Source organism: Heliconius melpomene, chromosome 4 (genome assembly GCF_056956725.1).
Source record: "Heliconius melpomene rosina isolate 202511_hmr_F chromosome 4, ASM5695672v1, whole genome shotgun sequence".
Taxonomy (NCBI): domain Eukaryota; kingdom Metazoa; phylum Arthropoda; class Insecta; order Lepidoptera; family Nymphalidae; genus Heliconius; species Heliconius melpomene.
The window spans coordinates 7,327,154-7,344,237 of NC_140392.1; positions in this window are offsets into that span (position 1 = coordinate 7,327,154).

Below are 17,084 nucleotides of genomic sequence, written 5' to 3' on the forward strand. Positions count from 1 at the left end.
ACTGCGTTTTGTCTTTGGCCAGATCAGAAAAATAACTCATTCCCCCAAATAACAATCGTACTCCCAACCCAATTCCTTTACATTTCCGACGCTTATGAAACATAGATTGGCAGTTTTTAATTCCGCAAGGCGTCTTTACCATTATTAGTATAATAAATCAAAATCAATAATTACAAAGTTACATAGGCCAGCTGTCGTAACCACCAGCTACACTTTCCTGGTGGTCATAGCGTGTGAACGTCTCATTCTAGCTGATTTAATATCTAGTTATCGCGCTAGTGCGCTGACACTTCCGTTTTCAACTCGGATGTTGAGAATTTTTGCTATTGTCAAAGACAAATTGATTATTTCTGTTTAATTAAAATGATAGGTGTTGGCAGAAATGTTTGATCAAATTTATTTTCTTCACTCTGGTGTCGAGGCAAAGTGTTGAATTCCGCCACTCAACACACACTTGATTTCGATAGAAAATGGAGAACGGTGTGTCTCAACGGTAGGTTCCCTCTGCCCACCCTGCTTTGTGCGAGATACAGTGTGAAGCTGAATTTTATATATAACTAGCGGCCCGCTCGCGGTTTCACCCGCGTGAACTATGTTATTATTAATTTCTGTCTCCATGACTACGTCCTAGTGACGTCTATGCAAAATTTGAGATTCCTAGCATTTGTAGTAACGAAGTTTCATACAAACTTTCGACCCGAAAAACAACTCCTTAGAAATTGAATATTGCAAATTCCCGTCTTAGCGAGCACCTACGTCATATAAATAACTCTTATGCAAAATTTGAAATTCCTAACACATGTAGTTTCTGAGATTTCGTGATGAGTGAGTGACCTTTCGATTTTATATATATAGATGGAGCCTGTTACCACAGACCGATGGATAAAAGCCCAGATTCTTGGTGCAGATCACTAAGGTTTATCCACCATCCACCAAAAATAATAAAGAAAAAAATTACTTAGGATTTGAACACCTTACCTCCTCATTGTTTTATACAAAAAGCTTCAACAAACGGACATTCTGTCACAACCCAAATATATTAATAGTTTTGTTTATATACACGACAAGACTAACATTGTTTACAGTAAGTTCCTCGCAGCTGATACATTTTACCCCAGCAAGAGACCAAATGACAAATTTCAGTTATAACAATACATGGTGAACCAACCAATTTGCGTATTCTCTTCTAATATGAGATTCTCTTTTCAAGAAGGACTATGTAAATCAGTCAGGTTGCAAGCCCACCCGGGCGTGAGAGCATATTTGTTTATATTAATTTTTACTGCGGCCACGACAGAAGCCAGAACAAGAGTTGGATAATTATAGAAACATTTTTAACTTTAACGCATGAGGTCGTTGACGTGTTCTTAGATATTGGAATTTAGCGACTTTTTGGATGATTTTGATGTATTTGAAATAAGTGTTAAATAATATCCAATTATAGAGAAATATAGGTAATTTATGATATTTATGATATAAGAAATATAGGAATCATCTACCAGGTGACAGAATGAACCTAGTGTTCAGAATCTTCGTGCTCCATTACCCGACCAATTGTTATATATTGTTTTTTTTAGCTTCACTCTGTATCTCTCACACAGCAGGGAAGGCAGAACTAGGACCTAGTGTTAACATTCCTTTAAGGTTTCCCATTAAGATTTTTACTCGCTATGTCATTCCAAAGAAATTAAAATAATTTAATTATAACTAACTTATTTAAATAAGGTAATTTAAATAAAAACAGTTAGTTACATTTAAGTATTTGATAACCTTAAATATATTTAAATGGGTTTATATTTTAATTAATATTAATCACTAGGTCCACACATTTGTAAGTAACTTACCATAAGAAATATTTATTTATGTTATGTCTTTTTAAATAAATATAAACCTTAATTGGAATTTGAATGCATAACCGTCGCGTGCAGCTGACTTGCCCTAAACTCGCTACTGAGTCATTATCACTATATAAAAGAGAGAGATAATAAAAATATCAATTGACTGACTCATCAGAGTGTACTTAAAACCCTCACATTATTTTTTTACATAGTGACTCTCACCTTGAAAATAAATTTATTTTATTAAATATTTTTATTTTAAGTAATATGTGTATTATTTAAACTTACGTCTTTACTTACTATTTAATTAAACCTATATCAAGTAAGCTTCTACAGTTCTAGTAATCAAATTTATGAACTTCCGACTCGCATCTATTTACAGGGTGTTCTTAAAAGTTAAATGAATTTTATAAATTATCAATTAAAATATCAGTTGAATAGAAAGCAGACTTAAAAAAATAATATAATATTAAAATCTTAAAAATAAAAAAATTGGTCAATTTTAATTTTTAACTATAGGCGTTTATTGTTAAAATTTATCTCACTCTGTTTAGAAGACTAGATAATGCAAGTTTAAATTTGAAATATCTAGTTTATAAAGTAATAACTACAAAATAGAATACATTTTATAGATTTTTTAAATTATATTTTAATTTTTATACATTTCTTAACACATTTCTCTTGTATTACATCAATATAAAATATTTAATACTAAGTATATTTCGTTTTTTTTTTTCATCGTCATATTTTCATTCTGCATAGGCTCCGCTACTCAATACATTGGGAGAGCATTGACTCTCACTGAGGCGGAGAAAATTTATTTATTAATTCCTTCGTATCGAACCCTCAACCCCCGTAAACACACCCCACTGCGACACAATGGCTCACAACATATTAAAAAAATAATAAATATTAAATGTACATACTTCCTGTATACGGAAAGACATTGACATTATTCCTAGTATAGAATTTTAGCGTTCAACCGAATTACACGAGTTCCCGATAACCGTTTGTCCCGTTAAAGAGACGCGTGTGGCCACCGGATGTACCTACAGACGTTGTGTCACTTGTCTCTACATTCATATTAGATTATTAAACGTCTTCTGGAAACGCTCTAAGTAAGTATCTGGAACTGGAATAACTGATATCAATAGCAGAATATTTCTAGATTTCAGTACTTTTGCTTATTTTTTATTAGCGGAAAATAGGGAACGGAGGCATTGCGTTGACCCCCTCCCTTTGCCCCTCCCTTTCCTCAAAACTGCAAAGAATAATAATAATAATAATACTTTATTGCACATGAAAGTAAAAAAAAAGAAATATATATGAAAATTACACAAAAAAGAAAAGAAAAAGAAAAGAAAGAAATAATAATATATATTGCATTACCTCGAGTGAGAATCGAACCTACAATCAGTCGCGATTACAATCTCACTTTCGTTGGTGTAACGACCTACGCCATAACTGACTTCACATATAATTAAATTAGGGAATATAGTGACACTTGCATATGGAAGGAAAGTGAAAACGGGAAAATTTGTTTTTTTTTTACTTCTTAAAGTAATCTTAAACAAAGTTACGGGCGACAACTAGTATGTACTGCGTGATACAGTAGTAGAATACTAAATAAATTATATATAAAATTTAAAAACTATATTAGTTAATAAATTATTAAATGAAAAGGTTATCTCATTAATTAACATACAATGAATGAATCAGTTAAATGTGATTAATTCTTCCTGCTGTACACGAGTTCTTTGTAACTTATTAACTTAGATGTCGTGATTTTTCTTATCTATCTTAGTTTACTTACGTCATTATACATTGTTTGTGTTATAGCGCAGTTGACAATTGTTCAAGATGCAATTAATGGTTATGGGTTCGATTTCTAGTTGGTGAAATATTTATATTTCAATAGATTTCGATTGCAAAAGATATCGAGGTGGAAATATACGTAGACTTTATGAAATTGCTTGTTTTAAATAGTGCACTGCGAAACTTAACGCTGTCCTTTATTTTGTTAATGCAATACAAAAAAATAATTTCAACTCCATCCAGTACTATCAAAAATACAAAAAGACTAATTTCGCAAGTCTTATATAATAACTATGACGTCTTTCAATATTATAATATCTTCATCTATCATGTGAGCATTTCGATGTAGCTTGCTAAGAACGTATGGCTTAAATGACTAGGACGGTTTCTAAGGGACGCGGGTTCGATTTCCGCTACGTTTAAATTTTCATACCTTTATAAATAATTAGTCTCCTAAAATGTAAAAGAAACTAATATAAATCAACTTTAAAACGATGCCAGCCCTACACATCGACCTCATTTCGATTGCATTTATATTAGTGATGTTCTACCATTAGCGTTTTGAAAGCGACATTATTTTGTTTTATTGCAATATTTCATAGTGGGGGCCACCCACTATCGAAAAAGTTGAATTTCGTTATAATATAAATGGACGTTATTATTTAATTTATAAGGTAACAATAGATTTTAATATTAAATAATCCAATTAGAATTTTTTTACAGTTATCTATCTATACATATTAAAACAGTTTCAAATAAATAACACACATAAAATTTTATATAGAAATAAACTAGGTGACAAAAGAATGTCCTATAGATGTATTTTTTTGTTAAATATGTCAAACGTTATTAAACTAACAAGTACAACACTAAATAACCCTTTATAACACAATAAATATCATTAATATGTCATTAAACAACACACCGGTCGGTTATTGCTGTCATAATCAACTTATTTCGATTTCCAATTACACCATATATGGTTTAGCTTTTTAACCGACTTTCAATAAAAACCGTATCATCGCACGCTAGACAACTGTCACATAGCATTGAGTACGAATTTAATGGTGGCGGTCTCCTTTGTGATGGAAGAGGCGGCTGACTTCAAAGGGGCCGATGTGGTGCGACGCGGTGAAATGTCACCAGGGTCTGCCAGGTATGTCTATAGCCGTGTAATGGTATGGTTTTAGTTCAGGCTTGTGCTGTTCGAGTTTTAGAGGTCAGTCGTGAGGGGGGAAGTGTAATTGTAAACGAGGGTGTGGGTTTGATTCTCACTTGAGGAAATGACATAATCATTAATCGTCGTCGTTCCGCATATAATAGAATAGGCAGAGGGAACCTATTATCAAGACATTTATCTTCAGCCGATTTTTTAAATTTTTCAAGGGACGGAAATCTCGCTAGGCCTCAACGCTCTGGTGTCGAAAACATGAAAATATTAAATATTTCATTTTATTAAGTGGGGATCACACCTACAATCAGTCGCGTTTACAATCATGTGTGCTCCTGCACCACGAATTGCCTCTTTATGGCCTGATCTAGTCTTAATAATGGTAAATCGATTTTTAACTTAACTAATTCACTAACTCTAATGAACTATAAATGATGATTCGAATAATTCGTATAGTATCTATTTATAACGATATAAAAATCGATATTTTGTTGCATTTCGCGAATAACAAAGCTAATTTGTTATTGATGACGCTAGCGATTGCCTCAGTCATGCCCGAGACGACTTATCTTAACGGCTTTAATTACAGATGCCGTTTATATGTCACGATTGTTGGTTTATGACATGTTTTGTTTTGTTGGTTTAACGTTTTCTTGTTACATTTTTAAGATTATTATTAGATTAATAAATATATATGTATTTTTTCTTTTTATTTTAATATAAAAAGTTTTTATGTCTTATTAATTTTAATATTTTGTGTAATACAGCAAGATAATCATTTAAATAGTAAGAATAAGTAAATCAAGTAAAAACATACTATACATTTATACAATGTATATATATAGTATAGTTAAAATCCTACAAATAAAAAGCATCTCTTAGTGTCTTTACTCCACTCAATGTACATACTAATGGTTCCCATTTACACAGTTCTATTAAAAACGCTTCTATACAACGTATATAGTTTGCTATTACAGAAATGACATCAACTATATCAAAATGTTGACTTTGCATTAATACAAATTATTTATACAAAACACTCCCAACTCTACCTCACTAACAACAACCAAAAAGACATTTACAACAAACATAGTATCAATCGTATCGTATCGCATCCGGCTCATCCACACTAAACACCACAATTCCACTCGGCAGGCAGATACGAATGGTCTCCATTTACACAGTCCAGTTATAGGTGCCGCTATACAATATACGTATAGTCGTACGTCGTATCGGCTGGAGTAACAGAGCGGGACGATTTAATGAGCGACTTGGACATGTTACGTGTGGAAGACACCGTTTCGTCACTTCATGGATGTGAACCCGTTTACTTTTCATTTATTAAGTTTATATAAAGTCGTGGCCAGTAGTGGGTTCGATCCCCACTCGAAGAAGCGAAATATTTATTTACGTTTATATTTCCATTTCTTCGCTCTGGTGTCGAGGCAAAGCGTTGAGTTCTGCGACTCAACACGCAATGCCTCCAGATTTCGACGGAAAATTGGAAGCAATGAGTCAAACATTAGGTTCCCTCAGTTTAACGTGCTACTTGCGGGTTACAGCGTGAAACTGAGTGAAATACAAATCTATTTCTTGTTACACTGGACTTTCTCATGCGTTCAACACTTTTTTATTATCTGAGAACTAGATTGTATCAAATACTTCGAAACTTCGCCTTTACAATACGCGTAATTTTAAATTGTAGCACAGGTTATGCGATCTTTTTGAAACTGCTAGTTAATTATAATTGACACGAGCTGATGCAATTGAGATAGACCTGAATGTAGCCTTTCTAGAGCAGGTTATGGGTGTGGGTTCAAATTTAATTTGCTTATTTCACGCGTATTTCAGCGGTTTGTCTCGTAACCAGAGCGAAGAAATGAAAATAATATATGATTTGGTTAGCCTCATCTGACGTTCCTATCAAAATTACATTAGAATATGTACCTCATGTTAATACTGTTTCTACAAATAAAACAAAACAATACGCCTTATCTAAGCATAGATCTGGTGCAGCATTGAAGACATTGAAGACATTGGCCGTTTGAAGGGAAACTCAAATCGAAAGTAGAATTTCTAGGCTGTACCATAAGAAATTATTGCTACCAGCTATTTATATTTTTTTTATACTGGGATCTAAAATATTCTATTGACTATATGTAACTTAAATATTTATATGCGTGTAATATCTAGTTATTATTTGAACTCTGTAAACGCAACGGTTGAGGGTTCGATTCTCACTCGTAGAATGATGTATTTTAATATCCTCGCTCTGATATGACAGAACAAAGCGCAGCCTTTGAGTTGTCCCACTCAACATATTATGTGTTGAAAATTGGATTAGGTTCCTTCTGCTTACCCTGCTATATACGGAATACAGCATGAACCTATTTTTTTTCTTCAAATCTTGGAAACCCAAACTATCTTCTTTAAACCAGCCAAAAAAATAATTTATAAAAATATTTCTTTCATTTTATAATCATTCGTTTTATCCGTCACCACTCATACCTTGCACCAAGATCCACTACTCACAAGGTGTCATTATGTAAATCATGAGAGCCTGATTTCGGCTGAGTCAATACACCGGGTAATTGGCGACACGTCTTCCACCAGCTCGACCTTTGTCGATGTCACGATTGTTTCCAATGGTAAATATAAAAATACAATGATCTCACGTTTTTTTTCACTATTTAGATATATGATTTTAGCGTAGATAATGATAGGTTGGAAAATAAAATATAATTTTGTTTTATATTTATTTTTGGGTGGATTAATATAATATTTATATACTTAGTAGGTATGTAAAGGTCTAAATTAATAAAAATTCAAATATGATAAAAAAACAACTTATCAATATTAAATGTTCTGGCTTCTTTGACATCAAGATGTACTTACATTGTAAACTTAAATATTTGAAATTATATTAGAGATACAATTATTAGTGCCGATTTCCATGTTTTTCTTTTTTAATTTAATATCATTTTAAAAACTAGCCCGAAAGCTATATACCTATAGCCCGATATTTATAAAAGTGTAAAAAAACAATTTGATATTTATTATGTATATTTTCTTACTCTATTTTTTCCTTCCAGCGTCAGTTTTCCACATCTCGCCGAATTTTAAAGGCACTGCGCGCTGTGTTTCGGAACTCAACGCCGCGCAAGGAAATAAAAATATTAAATATTTAATTTCCTCGATTGAGAATCGAATCCACATCCTGCCGCATTTACACCACGACTGCTAAGGCGTCAATTGTATTTCTAAAAATATATTACCTTCAACACAAACTCAAAAACTTAAGTACTATACTTTACTTTGTTATTTTTGTAACTGAACGTCAAGCACCTGCACTCAAGACGCTGACTAAGATGTCGTTAAAGCAAATATTAAAATACCTATTTTAGTATCTACATAATATTATAAGAGTTGAAAATTTCTCATATATTTACTTATCAATTAAACGATCGCCTGCCTGATATCGAGTCACGATTTCTGATTTAATTACTATTAAATGTAGTGACAGTCGTTTTACTATAATATATTACTATATAGAACTTTGTGGATTAATGCAGTTAGGTATACTATAAACTCAATGGTTTTAGGTTTGATTCCCATTCGTGGGGATGTTTATATTATATTCATTTTCTCGCTCTAGTACCAGAGAAAGCCTACATTTTGTCTCAAAATTTGGATGAGAAATGGAGAACCGAGTGGAAGGAATGGTAAAAGGAAACACTAGGATCTCTATCTACTCTCTTATATGCGAGATACACAGCAAATGAAGCAAAACAAATTTAAATAGTAGATAATTAGTATTCTTAGGCCAGTCATTGTGGGTTCGATCCCCGCTCGAGGAAAGGAAATATTTATTTAAATTTAAAAAAAAGAGAAGAAAAGAAAACGAGTGACGCCGTAAAGTAAAAATATGTTAAAGTGTGGATTATCCACTCGTGATCAAAAAACAATGACTTCTAAGATTTCGTTTTCCTCTATCACCTGTTTTGAAATGAAAACATCTCATATTTCCTGCCGTGATAATTTTTAACATAGGGTTTATCCAATTAACGTAAAAACTCATGCTCAGTGATATATTCTAAGAAAATTGCTAGTCATCGATTATCTTAATATTCCATACTTCCTTAGAGCATGAAGATCAAAGTTCTGGTTATACATACACTTGTGTTGAGTGGTGCTCGCTGATTCATGTAGTTACGAGTGTGTCGCGGGTACTTAGCTGCCGTGACATTACAAAGTATGACGCAGAAGTGAGTCTGTATAGATACAATCAGCTTCACGCTGTATCCCGCACACAGCAGGGTAAGCATAGGGAACCTAGTGTCAAGATATTGTTACCCTTTAATTGCCAAGATATTATGTGTTAAGAAATTCAACGCTAGGCAAAGGTCTATCACAGTTGAAGATACAGTCAGACCCAGTTCTATTGCATTATTTGCAGGAGACCGAAACGAGAGACACGGATCCCAGTCTCTTCCCTATGATGTAAACAACTCTTTAAAGAATATTAAAATAGCAAAATCAATTAATATTAATTTCAAACTCAAAACACGTCGGTCATAACAATTACTGTAAATCAATGATTGCAATCATTCAATAATATTTTTAAGTGTTATAAAACACCTGTTTCTTACCATTCAAATTATTAATTTAAACTCTACGTCTATGAGAATAGAGTTTTTAATACATATTTTCTATGTGTAGTTAAGTATAAATATACGGTATTAAGGTTCCCTGGACCCATGACGTCATCGTGACCCCAAAGTCAAGGTGAATTAAAAAATAACTTATACAATCATTAATTTTAAATCTAAAGTAGTCTTGTAATTGAACGTGTTTTTGATGATTTACTAATTGCTTAAATATTGTATGAATTTATGTTACCTTGCAAGTCACTAATATAATAGAGATTCGTCACTCTGTTCGCCACTATTTATAATAAGGATATGATACATATACGAGAAAAAAAAATAGAGTCGAATTGATAACCTCCTTCTTTTTGAAGTCGGTTAAAAACATATATTTCGTACATTTTAATGTTTTATTTTAAGGATATACATACACATAGGTATATCCATTCGTGGTGCAACGGCACAGCGTCTAAATGTAAATGCGACAGTTATGGGTTCAGTTACCACTTGTGAAAATAATTATTTAAAGTTTTAATTTTAATTTCTTGTTAAATTAAATACAAAAAATTACCTATACACTAGTTGAGTAGGTAAGCTTTTTGTTTTATCCCACACGATTCTCTCCTACTTTCCGCTTGAATTTCAGACATTACACGTTGACTGGCAGAGCTCAACGCCGCTTTGTTGACAGCCCTATGAAATTAAACTTAGGCCCTATAAAAATGGCTCTCAAGATCGATCTCACAGCTGGGAGCGGTTTATAAATAGCTAGTACCTTATAATCCAATTCTAAGCTAACAAACTAAAGAGTGTGACATTGAAATTTAACTCTTTTTTTGTTCCAACGCGACAATTGACCGAATAGTGATTAGATGAGATAACGAGGACAGATGGGCGGCATTTATTGGAATTTTCGCCAATCTCTTACGATCTCTGCTTCGTCATGGTACAAATCAAATTCTTCTAAGTGTTTAACTTTAAGAGTTTATGGCAGAGTTATTTGTTTTAAAATAAATAATATTGGTGAAAAACTGTTGAATATGTTAAAGGGTCATGGGTTTGACTCTCAGCAGTTCATATTTACTGTCCTTTGAAGAACACGAGCACCTGGAGCACCATTATTTTTAGGTAAGTTTTGGTAATTTATTCACATCGTATATATCCAGATAATATAAATACTGGTGAGACAAAATACGACGTTTGATTCCGTCACTCAATTTGATTAGTACAGCAAGCATAGAACGAAGAGTATTGACACTAAATTTACTTTGCCTACCCTACATAAGATAAAGTGAAGCTCCACGCTCCTCGCACAATATGAAAACAACGATTCGAATAAAATATAATATTAAAACAATTTAAAATCAAGAAGCTTTTTGAACAAAAGCTATATAAAATGTCAAAGAAAATAAGAGAAACAGAAACCCAAATCAAGGGAAGTATCCCCATTCCCCCCCACCCCCCACCGGCGTCTTTTGTCGCAGATACCATCAGCGGCACAATGGCCACGTAATTGATAAACCATGACTGGTTAAAGTCAAGGCGAAGTCAATCTTACTTGTCTCTTAGTTGGATATTATTTTATTGGTAATATATTTTATGGAATTATGTGACCATATTTTGTTAAACTTCCAATGAAAAGTGGGGAAGGGAGTGTTTTAACACTAGTTCCTTCTGTACGTCGTGGTATACTTTTTTTAAAGAAAAATGACATAGGTACGATATTGAAACAATATTATATCGATTTTTTAAAATATTATTTAATATTCCAAAGCTGTTATCAGTAAAAGGTTTAGGTATTTTTATCAAAGCACTTCCGTCGTTGATTGCGGCCTTTATTGGCTTAGATGTCACGAATGTTGTACCACGATTGGAAAGGTCACGGTTAGCCATTGCACCAGGGCTGTCTAAAGTTGAGTCCGCAACGTAACCTTTTTATATACATACATACAAATTGATTATAATTATTAGTGTATTATTTATTTTATAGTTTTAAAGAGTTAGTTAGAAAATTTACTTTAAATATGAGTTAAATTTATTAATGATTCTACTAAATTCTTTATTCTAACTGTTTCACATTTAACAACAAATATCCCGAATATTGGTACCTATATGAAAATATTTTATAATAATAAAAAATATTAAGTAGATACCTTCAAGCAAAATCGGGACAAATAACTAGCGCAAAATATAAAACCACGAGAAACGTTATCTTAGTAGCGTAGAGCAATTTTCAAATGTATTAAAGTCTTAATTTTATATGTAATTTTGTTGGTTAATTATTATGATTTTTAAAAGCCATGACCAGTTGAAATTATTATTGAAATAAACTTGATTAATGAACTCACACAGTAGTAGGTACGTACTTGTTAATGATATATTGCAACTTTTAGTTTAAGTTCATCATTTGTTCGTGATTTATTAGAATTGGCCCCCGCTGATGTAGAAACATCGGAAGCTGTGGCGAATGATAGTTGAAAGAAATAAACTAAGTAAATGTTAAGTTATAATTGCTTAGTAAATGTCATTTTATTGTTTATGTTACTCCTATATTTATATATTTTTTTTATTATATTGAGCTTATTTAAGAATGACTTCGTCGTGGAGCTCTTAATGGGAAACATGGTTAAAGTCGCTGAAAGCTATTGGTCGAAAACCTGACAGAATGCTAGCAATGATCATGACGAAGATGTGGTGACAATAATAGATCTGCCAGACAACATACCTACAAAGGAAAGTTCGAAGGTTTGTTTTAGAAAAAACTAACTCAGATTTAGTTTGCAGTTTTTAGCCACTTAACTCACAATATCTTAATAAGGCATGTGGAGAGCAACTTAGGGACCCGCAAAATGCAGGAAATTAAAATATTTTTAATAATAATTACTACATTTTAAATATTATATCAACTACAACCTTAATTATTACTTATTTTCATTGAACCGCCATACTCAAATATATAGAAAAAACTATTAACGACGCACCAAGCAAATTTTAGATTAATTGTATAAGGAAAAATTTCAACGTTTTTTTTTGTATTCGGACATTCAAAATCAAGTTAGGATGGACAACGACGCTTAATGACCAAACAAATCGATTCCCGTCCAAAGTAATTTGTCAAATCTAAATCACGAATTCCAAAACAAAATTTCGTTCGTAGAATCATAATAACGGGGACCATAGATATTTTTTGTGGGGCACCCAATTTAAAAACTAATTACAAGTCAGCGGTGACTAGCCTGTGATGGCCAAGACACCCTTTTATACCACCACAAAGAACATAATTTCGTCATGTTAGCACAGAAGGTGACAAAAACCATGATTAATGGCCCTCATGGCGACGGTCACAAAAGAACTGACATTGCATCAGATATTTTTCATCTTCATTTAGTTTTGAATTTTTTGGTACCAATCGATCATAGGATCACGTTTAGTTGTTTAGCTATAGTTGTTTTGTTATTTATATTAAAATTTATTTTGTTTTAATTAGCTAGAAGGAAGATGATTTTAATTGTTTTTCTTCTCTTTTTTTACTTCAAGCCGTATCAGCTCTTATCAGGGAACCTGGCAACCTAGTGTTAGGACTCTCAGTTCCCCACTTTCCACCTAATTCTGGAGGCGTAACGTATTGAATGGTGGAACTTTTATTTTCTTTTAAAATCTTTTAAAATCTTATATCTTAGCAAAACCTCGTATGTTCAATAACATAAAAAATGGTCATTATAATTACAAATACAGTCTATAGCATTCCTTTAATAGAAAATAGCACTACGTAACTGCTAAACATAGAACATTAAAAATAATAGCTCATATTTTATCGACGTCAAGGATCGTCATTCATTCGTAAAGGTCATTTGACTTGTAGAGGGGACCGAGAGCTGTCGATCAATTGTACCAATTTTATATACGGAGACACCTTCAAAGGCACTATTATATTAAACCTGAACAAGACGTCAAGGCGATTTAAATATCCCTCCTTATTTTTGATGCCATGAAAACTACGGTTGAATTTATTTTTGTGTAAAATGCGGTGGTAGTGAGTTCAAATTAAATATATAGTATAGGTTTAGAATGAGCAAAAATGTATGGCTATATTGGAAATTGGAAAATAAAGATTATTATAAGCAAAGATAATCGATATACATAGGTAACCTAACCTAACCTATTCGTTTTCCCTTTTTTTTTAATTTAGAGAAATTGTATATTGGAAGTCAGGACCCAAAGGGATGCAACAGATATTGTGATGAAAATGGGGAACAGAGTGCCTTAACACTAGATTCCCAGACATACATAGGTATATAAGAAATTTGATACTATTTAATTATATCGATCCAAACAAACCATACCCTCGCTAGTCCACTGGCTTCTGCATATCAAATCGGAAACAATCGAACCTGACGTCGCTGGCCCACAGTACTGCCAATCCTTACCCTGATAGCCGCATATCAGGTTATTAACTACGTGAGACACATAAGAGATGGGCTATGCATTCGTCTTTAAGTGGATTGATGGAAATGGTAATAGGAGGACGCGGAACCTTTGCGTCACTTGCGGTGTCAATTAAGACTTGTATGGTATTATAATGTAGTGTCGTTTAGTGATGGTTTAGTTAGAGATTTGAAAGTGTGTTGAGTGAAGGATAGTGTTCTTGAGTTTTAACTTTCGAAATGTTTATTCTAGAAATTTCGAAATCTATTAACAATATATCGAACTAAATCTAATAAAATTAATTCTATAATAAAAATTAAATTTGAATCCAATTGAAAAACTTGAAGGTTTTATAGTAAATAGAGATACATACGAGTAGCAATGATTTTGTTTATCAATTTTTTCTCGCACCTCTCACATCTGAGAACTTAGGAACCTAGTGTTAAGACACTTCGTTCCCAGTTTCCGCCGAAGTCGAAGGAAGCATTACTTGTTGAGTGGCGGAACTCTACGCCGCGATTGTTTATTGTTTTTTACATATACTATTTTTGATATATTACAAGAATTAATAGTTCCTAATAAAATAATTGAACTTTTACCATATTTTTTTCATATAATTTACGTTTCAAATTAATTATTTTTATATATAGCCAATACTAGGAACTTTATTAAAATATGCAAATTACCACACATAACAAGCTGTATACAGGTATTGTAATACACAATAAACATACCCAATCAATATCACCATGTATCATAAAAAAAAAAAACAGCCCAACGTTCCTTCAGTCTATCAACGTATGACGGACGTGATTATCAATTTTCCCCCACAAAACCAATTGTTATGGGAAAATGGGGGTTATTTCAAGGGAATACGGTACAGGTAATTGTTTTTCGTGTGTAAGAAAAGCAATGTTTGTATACGTCGGGATGTCAAAGCGTCGCGAGCGCCGACGTAGGACAGTCTCGTGCTGAGAGCAATCTCATTCGACCTCGTATAGGGATGTACTTGCATTTCTATATTGCATACAGATTTTTTTTTAATGGAAAAAAGGACAAGGCAAACGAGCGTTCAGGTCACCTGATGGTGATCACCACCGCCCACGACCCTGTGCAACACCAGAGAAGCTACAGGTGCGTTGCCGGCCTTTGACGTGGATATAGACGCGCTTTAGATACTAGCAATATTTGAATAAATTTTAATAAAAGATAGTTTTGTGCTTTTACTATGAGAAAAGTCAGTAATGCAAACCTTAAAATTAGGTGGAAAGGAGAAAACAGAATAACTGATCACTTAGTATTCTTCGCGTCATAAAATATTAAAAAAATTGTGAATATTAAAAGCTTATTTCATGTTAAACGTTGAAGTATCGATGTCGATATCGATATCGATATTGGCCAGCCATCATTCGAGTCGCCGCGGGAGACCCAGGTCATAGAGTTGAGACAATCTGTCAAATGGAAAGAATCACACACGAGCAGCGTCTCACGCCGCCGCCCTATTCATCATATTTCGACGTTTTTTTTACCATTTCCAAAAGCATGTACTCTCGTATAATAGCTACTATTCTGACGCCATTATAGTAAATTTTATATGCGCTTATTACAATGATTTAAGGGCTATATTCCCTTAGTTTTTCAAGGTGGTGTGGTGGAGTTCTCTAAGTAATGCTGCATTTAGACAATTCTTGTCGCTTTATTCGAAATGTCATGTTTGCCATGATAAAATCTTGACGATATCTTTTTTTGTTTGACAGGGTCAAACAGATACAAGCTCTTCAATTACGTTTCAGGCACTCAATGCGAAAGTGGCCTAAGATAGTTTTTCGTATTGTATTTCTAAATACCGATAGTATGTAAGTGCTGATGTATTTGATTTTTTTTTTATATAATTTATAGTTATTTAGGTATAAAACGCAGTACGCGGCGTTGAGTTCCGCGTCTCTACACACAATATCTCTTACATTGGGTGAAAAGTGGAATACGAAGTGTTTTAATAGGTACTCCTAAATCATCTGCCTTCGGATAAAAGCTTGTTGTTCATACATACTTACATATTATGTAAATATAAGAATTTATTTATTGATATATCTATAGTGATTTGCAACACATTGGCCATTATAGCACAGTTAGGACTCGTTTGCGAAAAGGTGATAGTTGTAGGTTCATCATTAATTTCCATTTATAAGTTATAAATATATAGAAATCTTTAATTTATATTAAAACCTGTTGGCGCCTAGCATTGGTGATTATGAAATCTTAAGATAGCAATAAAACGTATAAAATAAATTATAAAAATCCATATATAGACACAAAAGTGAGAAGAAATTAACGCCCCTTTTATGGTAGAGAAATTTGCGTCTATGTTTATGCAAAAATAATGTGAAAATTAAATAGAACACAAATATTATATTGTTTTCTTTTTTTTTTATGACCTCACATCGTCTGCAGGATCCGGAATAGGCAGAAGGAATCTGGCATTAGGCGATATTGACGTTGTTGGAAGTTCTTCTAATCTTAAAAGTCTTGAAGACTGCTTATTTTGGAGCCGATATCTTGGGAAAGTACTGTAGGTACTTATTTTAAATATATATGTTTCCGAGTTAATATTGAACTCTAAACAAATCATATAAACAAATTTTATGAAACATAAAATAAACGTAACCCATAAGTATTTATTTGTATGTAAATTATTTTAGGGGGGAAAACCTCTCTAGTTTGTCAAAGTGTAGCGTTAAGTTACGATACTGTCTATGGCTCAGGTTTAAGCGGAAAGCGGGAACGGAGTATCGTACTGGTAGACTGACGCTACTCACATTTCTAGGTAACGTGGTAAGTTGATTCAAGTTGATTCTCCTTTGTGTGTGCTCCATACAACGTGACATTGGCGAAGTGATTAGTGCTCACCTGGCACGCTCGAAGCGCCATAAACAAAGATCTGAACTGAAGTTGATTCAAAAGTGCTTGTGATGACCTATTTCAACAAAAAATAATTTGCATTTTCCTTTTTTAATCTCTCTGCCAACAATTTTCTTACAAAAAAAATAAAAAAATCAGCTTCATGCTGGATCTCGCACACAGCAGGATAAGCAGAGGGAACTTAGTGTTAAGACACTTCGTTTTCTACTTTCTGCCGTATTCTGGAGGCATTGCGTGTTGAGTGGCAGAACTCAACGCCGCGCTTATGTC